At 34.7% G+C, this 8786-nt stretch overlaps 1 long non-coding RNA gene across 1 annotated transcript; it reads right to left on the reverse strand.

The window, feature by feature from the left end:
* Nucleotides 1–264: 264 nt before the first annotated feature.
* LOC123379368 lies at nucleotides 265–2748 on the reverse strand. Its single transcript, XR_006583757.1, has 3 exons — nucleotides 2695–2748; nucleotides 1680–1811; nucleotides 265–559 (listed from the first exon to the last, which is right to left on the reverse strand). It is a non-coding gene; the product is annotated as an uncharacterized LOC123379368 (long non-coding RNA).
* Between the last annotated feature and the right edge of the window lie 6038 nt (nucleotides 2749–8786).

The raw sequence follows: 8786 nt of genomic DNA on the forward strand, positions 1-8786 counted from the left end.
TAACATCAAAGATCTAAAATCTTTTGGGGAAACAGAAGGTGGATGCTGAAAGTATTCTTAATTCTGAGGCACTTTACGTATATTCTGTCATTTTGGTTTCTTATTAATGAGCATGTATAACTCAAGTCATAGTTCTTTATCCAGTATGAGGATTCTACATATACTTCCTGCTATTTACTCTCACAGAGGAGGAAAAAAAATTTCCTTGACCTTCTTAGGGTCTCTGGCTGGGTCTGAAAATTAAACTGACACAGACAGACAGGAGAAAAGCATACAGATTTATTTACTGTAAATTTTACATGACATGGGAGCCTTCATAAGGAAACGAAGACTAAAGGAATGGTTGGACCTGTGTGTTTTTACTCTCAGTTTGATGAGGGATACATGTGGAGGTTGTGATAGACTAAGGAGTATGGAGCAATTGTAATAAACTGGGAGATGATTAACAAGGCAAAGCTTGTTAGGATTCTTCTTGGCATCTCTTTATCTTCAAAGAGACAGATGCTCCTTCTCTCTGGGTATGGGAAGAGGGCATCTCTCACATGAGGGTTTTTATAACCTGTTTCAGAAAAGAAAAGTGGGTAGGGGAGAGGTCAGTGACTTTCCTGTGTCTCCTGTTATCTCAAACTCCTTAGCTTAAAATATGCAATACACCAGGGTGTCATACTTTGGGGATACATTGTCCTGAACCCCATGACACTGAAATATCCAGAACTATAAAAACTAATTCCAGAGAAGTTTTCAAACCACAATTAAAATCATTATACCTGGTTTCAGGCTTTCAATAAGTGAGGCTAGTCCTCCATTTCTGTCCCTACCATAGTAGAAAACATAAGCACCACTTCATGGATGACATGGCAACTAGATGTTGTAACACAGGGATGCAAGGAATAGAGGAACATAAATCATACAAGGTCAACTGCATAAGAAATTTTCAGAAGTACATTTTGTATTGTTTGTATCATAAGAATATGGTAACTTTACATATGTCCTTTACAAGTCTATCCAGATGAGAAAAGAAAACTACAGATTTTAGAAATGCCAGTCATTAGCAGGTACCCAAGGTAGGTAAAGTGGTGGATGGTAGGAAAGGGATAGCATGGGAAAAGGACAATAAGGCTTTAAAATGAGACATTTCAGTAATGCCTCACTCCTGGTTTTCCCAGAGGCATTAAAAATTAATGTATACCTTAACAGTAAATACCTTGCTTGTACAGTAACATAAGAGTAAATTTCTTTTTCTGCTGGCATCACACTTATGTCATCATATTTATCTGATTTGGGGAAAAAAGCTACAAAGAAAATTAATGTGCTTTTAACAGGGAAGAAGAGTGTAGAGTTGAAATAGAATTGCATGAAACAAAGCACTTATCTTTATTTTTCTTCTTAGGCATCAGTTTATAGGTACATATACAATTATCATAAAATTTAAATTATAAAAGTATGTATTTTGTCTTATTTCATACTATCCTAAAAAACATTTTTCATCAAAATCATGTTATATGTTTATCCTCAGAATGTAGCTATATTTTTTGTATGTGTTATTTATCAGAGTAGACTGCTGTTGAGTCTTGTGGTCCTCCAATTGATTACACAACAATATCCATTATGTTGTAGACACTTTTTGTTAGCGTATTAAAGGTTTTCATTAGTGTGTGTTGCTTTATTGTATCACTTACCTATGTCTCCTGTAACAAATTACTTAAAACAACACAAATGCATTCCTTTATAGTCTTCAGGTCAGAAGTCTAAGCTCAGTTTCAATGGGCCAAAATCAAGGTGCCAGCAGGGCCACACTCCCTCCAAAGGATCTAGGGGACAATCCATTTTGTTGTTAGGTTTTTGAAGTTATATCACTTGCATTTCTTGATTCAGGTCCCTCTTCCATCACCAAAGCAAGCAGAGTGCCATCTCTCTCTGCCTCTGCTTGCTTGCTTGCTTTCTTTCTTTCTTTCTTTCTTTCTTTCTTTCTTTCTTTCTTTCTTTCAATTCTCAAGTTAACACACAGTGTAGTCTTGACTTCAGGAGTAGAATCTAGTGATTTGTCACTTACATATAACACATAACACCCAGTGCTCATCCCAGCAAGTGCCCTTCTTAATGCCCATCACCCATTTTCCCCACCCCCCACCCCCGTTGACCCTCAGTTTGTTCTGTAATTTAAGAGTCTCTTATGGTTTACCTCCCTCTCTGTTTTTATCTTATTTTTCTTCTCCTTCCCCTCTGATCTGCCTCTGCTTCCTTCTGCCTCCTTCTGCTTCCACCTACTTTGGTCACAAGGTCTTCTTTTCTTTGCCAAATCTCTCTTTTCTTCCCTCTAATAAGGACACTGATGATTGCATTTAGTGCCCAGCCACATAGTACAGGATAACCTCTCATTCTGGAGATCATTAACCTAATCACACCTGGAGTCTCTTTTTGTCACATAAGGTAACATTCCAGGCTGCAGGGATTAGAACCTTTGGAGGTATTGTCCAACTTCTCACATGATCCAAGGAAGTTTAGGTTAAGAATTGTAGCCAAGGACCAACCCACTAGTCAATTACATTTGAGTCGGTCCTTCAGTTCTCATAGTGGCAATTTAATTAACCTGAGATTATCAAAATTAACATTTTTCCTGAATCTCAATGATGATCCTAAATCTGATTTATGTATTTTCCAAAAAAAGTTTCATTTATTTCAACTACCACTTACTTAAGTATCCTTCAGTTGATGTCTTACAGTTCTGGTGACTGGAACTGATCCATCTTTAGGAACAAAAAACAAACAAACAAACAAACAAACTTCTTAATTTTTTTCTACATTCTAGAAAGCAACTAGCCATCATAGCTACTTTAATTAATGAAATGGTAAAATGTACTAGAGAAAATATTACCAGCTTCCCCTCCTTTGTCATGAAGAGGGTATTATTTAGGGGTCTTCTTATATTGCCTTTCGAAATTGGATACCATTTTCAGTTTGTGCAGGAAGAAGTTGCTGCTAAAAAGGATGAACATTTCCTAAGGTTTTAGAAAATATGTGTTTTTCTGCACGTTGCATCAAGAATTTTAAGACTGACAAGAAAAAATAAGGTGTTAGCTGAATCACCTAGGTGAACACAACTGAATTATTTTCAATTTGTAGAAATATACTTGAACACTTGTTGCTAATTTCATACCTTTTAGGGTAGCCATTGAGGTTTTAATTAGTAATATGGAAAGAAATTTACAAAATGAATGTGAAATTATGTTAAACATAAATCAAACTTCTACTAGCTATTCCCGCTCCCCCCCCCCCCATAATATGTGGATATGTAATGGAGGAATCTACATGCATAAGCTTAACAAAGTTAAACTTCCGGGAATACTGAGACTTGTATACTCTAGATATTATATCTGTAATAATGGTTTGTACTGTGGTGAACATTGTGTAACAAAGTAAATTGCTGCAGTTTGCTATGGAAGATAGACAAACAATACTCTTTTTGTTTTAAAAACAAACTTCCTTTGCTTCCAAGAGCTTATTAAAATTCTAATAGAGCAATTACAGCAAATCATCTTACCTAGAAAAGAACATACATACATTTTATTTCACAATATTATCTCTCCTTTTTGAAAATAGCCTGAGAATGAATTAAATCATTTCATCTCATTATCCAATCTCTATTATAGAAAATTTGATATCCAGAGTCGCAAGTTTTTCTTGTTCAATCTCACTATTATATTTATAATACATGAATAGGTGGCAATAATATTTTAATAAAAGCACAACAACATACAACAAATACTGCAGGACAGATATTTTCACAATTAAGCATCCAATGAAATTAAATTTGCCCAAGGCTAGATTGGAAATACATATATATACGTGGTTTTAGTATTGACTCCTTCATTTAGGAGTTGTTTCAACTTTGGGAAAACACTTGACTTGAAATCCTCAAAAATATCTAGAAGGGGAAAGGCACATTACATTAATGCCAAGACTATTCGTGCTGTTGCATTTGTTCATTCATTTCTTGAACATATTTTTTCATATTAAGTTACTTCTATGAATCAAGCATTGTCCTTGGAACTGACAATACCTCAGTGAAAAAAATTATAGACAATGGTACCTGGAGCTCACATTCTATCTGAGAGGGTAGGGAAGAGAAAACAGTAGATAAACAAAATGAATAAAATCATGGTATATTAGAAAGTCACAACTGTTATGGAAGAAAATCCAGCAGAGCCTGGAGGCAGGGAGAATAGGAAAGTCAAGGGTGAAGAAGGAGTACTGCAAGATTTAAAAAGGGGAAAAAGCAGGCCATAAGGAAATACCATGTTGTCAAGTCTTGTAGAAAGAAAGGAGTAACCTTTATAGATACCTGAGGAAAATGCATTCAATTTAAAGGACCTCAGGCAGACCAGCTGGGACCAGAGTAAGGGGACAATTGGATTTAACCAGCTTGACGCTAAAAGAACGTGAGAGAGGTGCAGAAGAATTGAAGACACATGCAAGGGAATGGTTACCATATTTGTGATTTCCTGTGGAATTTACCCTAGTAAGGAGAGTGTTAAATATATGAGGAGGCTGTAGGAGCTTGAAAGGTTGGTATGATTAATGGATTGGAAGTCTGTGGGGTTAAACGATTGGCAGAATCTTGTGCCAGAAACGGTTAGCGTATAAGAAAGGATGTGGTGGTCAGAGAAGGGGATAATTGAAATTGAGTGCATGGAAGGGTTATAGATTGGGTAATGGCAAGATCTAGGACTCCATTCAGTGATGACTGGCTGAAGTAGGTGTGAAGATGAGAAACAGGAAAAGAACATTACAGGAAAGAAGTTCAAGGAAATATGACACCGGGGTCTTGATGTAATGCTAATTGTGGATATAGTACTCATTAGGCATTAAGAGAGGACTGGTGTTGAAGAATATGATAATAATATAGGAGTTAAAACCTTGAAAAATGAGAGAGATGATGTGAGGTGTATGTAGACGACTAAAAAAAAAAAAAAGAAAAGAAAGGCAATGGCTGTATGGTCAAATCAGCAAAGATTCAGTGCTGAGAGTATTTGTAGAAGAGAGGAAGAACAGTTTGGATATGGAAATGTGAAGCAAGAAAGACTCCTAACTCATCTCAAGGCTCATGGCCATGGAGAAAAAAAAAGTGACCACAATCTAAAAGGTTACAGGGAAATTAATGTCATCAAGGAGAAATCAAGTCTCAGGCTTGTTCAAGAAAGCAAAGTTTCAGAGAAAAGGATAAGTATAAAGGGCTTTCTGCTGTTGCCTAACTATTGGCTTAAAAAGGTAATAGGCAGCTTCTAGAAATGTTATGGAAGATGAGGACTGAATAAAGGATGAAAAGAATTAGGAGGAAACTAGAATGCAGGATATGAGATAGTATCCTAGGAATGTGTCTCCTCTTCTGGTGCGTGACAGAATTAGGAATGAAAGAGATAGTAAAATCATTTATGCCAGTTTCAAGGTAGAGAGTATTGGCACAGCTCTGAATGTTAGAGGTAGAGACGGAAGCTTGACTTCCAACGTAAGAGCTGTGTGAATAATACTGTAAACAGTGTATGTAAGGTTCTAGATAGTCTGTTAGGAGTTAGAGTTTTGAGGTCTGGAAAAAGATTAATGTGCTTACAGGGCCACCTTCTCGTATGTGGTGGAGGCACCTCATAAAATATGAAACAGAAGCAACAGATTAGATATATGCATGGTATTATGAGTAGGTACTAAAACTGGAGTATTTCCTGAAAATATAAGAATGGAATAAAATATTAGATAATACTATTTCTGTAAATTAAAAACATACTTGCAAGATAACAATATAGAGAAGTAAACATAGGAAAAAAATTTTGTGACTTTGAGGTAAGTAAAGAAATCTTAGCAACGACATAAGAAACATTAAAAACAATAATAAATCAGGCTTCATCAAAATAGAAATTTCTCCTTTTCAAAAAATCTTATAAGAAAATAAAAAAAGTAAACGAATTTATTAGAAATAGATACATGTGATATAGGACTTTCATACAAAATAATGAGCTATTACATCTCAATAAAAAAAGAGTAATTATTTTTAAAAATGGACAAAAGAGGGGCGCCTGGGTGGCGCAGTCGGTTAGGCGTCCGACTTCAGCCAGGTCACGATCTCGCGGTCCGTGAGTTCGAGCCCCGCGTCGGGCTCTGGGCTGATGGCTCAGAGCCTGGAGCCTGTTTCCGATTCTGTGTCTCCCTCTCTCTCTGCCCCTCCCCCGTTCATGCTCTGTCTCTCTCTGTCCCAAAAATAAATAGACATTGAAAAAAAAATTTTTTTTTAAATAAAAAAATTAAAAATGGACAAAAGACTGAACAGAGATGTCACAAAAGAAGATATATTAATAACCAATAAGTACATGAAAGATGCTCAAGATCAAAGTCATCAGGTAAATGCAAATGAAAATAATCAGATATCACTGCATACCCACTAGAATGGCTACATTAAAAAAACTGAAATACCAGTACGGGGCCCTCATACATTGCTGCTAAGAATGTAATATAGTGCAACCACTTGATATTCTCTTAGAAAGTTAAAATATACTTACTATATGACACAGATTTGCACCCCTAGATATTTAGCTAAAAGAAATAGAAAGATATGTACATAAGACTTCTACATTAATGTTCTTAGAACTTTTATTCACAATAGTTAGAATTTAGAAAGAAACTAAATGTCTATTAATAGGTGAATGGATAAACAAATTTTGGTCTATTAATATAATGGAATACTACTAAGCAGTAAGATGTTACAATAAAAACAAAAAATAAAACAAAAGCCTATTGACACATACAATAAGATGAATAAATCTTAAAAGCATTATGTTGATCAAAGGAAGCCAAACATAAAAGAGTACATTCAGTATGATTCCATTTATATAATATTCTAGAACAGGCAAAACTAATCTATAATGACAGAAAGATGGTTATCCAGAGTAAGCGATAGGCCTATCTCTGAAAAGGACAAAAAAGAACTTTCTGGAGTGATTAAAATGTTCTACACCCTGATTATTGTGATGATTATGTATTTGATAAAAACTCATTCAACAAAAAATGGACTTATTTTAAGTATATCTTGATATAGTTGATTGAAAAAAAACCCAAACCTAACCCTTTATAATAGCAACATAAACATAAGCAAAATATAGATATACAAATGGGAAAAATGTTTGCAACTCATATCAAAAGCACTAATCTTTCTAATGTATAAAGTCTCACTAGAAATCATAAAGAAAAGTCCAATAAGGAAAACAAAAAATAAGCAAAGAAAACAAAGGAATGATTCACCAAATAAAAAAACAAAAGGAAAGAAAGAAAAGAAAAGAAGAAGATGAAAAGAAGCATGTGGTTAGGATTAGAATTGGCTTTTAAACATTTACAAATTCATCCTCACTGATAATTAGAAAATGTATTTTTAAAGTATCTGAAGAGAACACTGTTGAATATAGCACATTGTCACAAATCCAAGTTAGAAAACATTTTGTCTGGGAAGACTTTGGGTAAAGTAGGTAATCTGATGCGTTGCTAGTGGGAGTGTAATTGGTGCATGACTTTTGTAGCACTTTGAAAATATCTATCCGAAATAAAAATGTAGATACCTTTTGAACCAGAAATTATACTCTGGGGGCTTTTTCTTACAGATATATCACATATGTATAAAATAATATATGTAAGGTTATTTTTGAACATTAATTATTATTATTACTATCGTTAATAAAATTAAAACACAATATAGGAAATTAGAATTTGTTAATAGAGCACTGGTTATATAAGTTTTGGTGTATCTATAAAATATTCAAAGAAAGGGGAGCCTACGTGGCTCAGTAGATTAAGTCTCTGACTTCTGCTTGGGTCATGATCTCGCAGTTTGTGAGTTGGAGCCCACATCTGGCTCTCTGCTCTCAGCACAGAGCCTGCCTTGGATCCTCTGTCCGCCTCTCTCTATGCCCTTCCCCAGCTCATGCTCTCTCTCTTTCTCAAAAATAAATAACATTTTAAAAAATGCAAAGAAAATCAGGAAACCCTTATGCGAACTAGAACGTTCTCTTAAATATACATTGACATGAATAAAAGAAAGCATATTACAGTGTGTTTCCTTGCCTTACTCAGATGAAAATATTTGAAGATGAAAGATGGAGGAGTATCTTTCACATTTTTCACAATATGAAATATTATTTCATAGTTTTTATCCTTTTCAGTTTTTGAGTCACATATATGTTGAAGCATTTTAAAATTAGTATAGTAACTTAAAATTTAAAATTGTCAAGGACTGCCTGAGTAGCTCAGTTGGTTAAGTGTCTGACTTTGGCTCAGGTCATGATCTCACGGTTCTTTACTTTAAGCCCTGCATTAGGCTCAGTGCTGACAGTGCAAAGCCTGCTTGGGATTCTCTCTCTCTGCCTCTCTCTCTCAGTCACCATCTCTGTCTCTCTCAAAATAAATAAACTTTTTTGAAAAAAGAAAGAAAATAAATAAAATGTCAAAATCACTGTTTTTAATTATCCAAATTAATTTTTTATAGGTGGACAAATTCAATTGTACTTCATCACATGTCTTATTTCAACAAAATATCTACATAATCTGTGTAACAATCCTTAAAGATTTGCTCACTTCCCCCATTTAACTAAGCTATGGCTGTTATGAATCCAATTTACAATTGTGTTTTGGTTTTCCATAAATTGTAAGGGTATTTTAGCATAGACTTCAGGTAAAGTAAATGGCCAATTTCACACACAAAAAAGATATTAGAAGGATTAGTACAGGAAAACAGTTTGTGAAAAAGGTAT

The sequence above is a fragment of the Felis catus genome, chromosome C1 (genome assembly GCF_018350175.1).
Source record: "Felis catus isolate Fca126 chromosome C1, F.catus_Fca126_mat1.0, whole genome shotgun sequence".
Lineage (NCBI taxonomy): Eukaryota > Metazoa > Chordata > Mammalia > Carnivora > Felidae > Felis > Felis catus.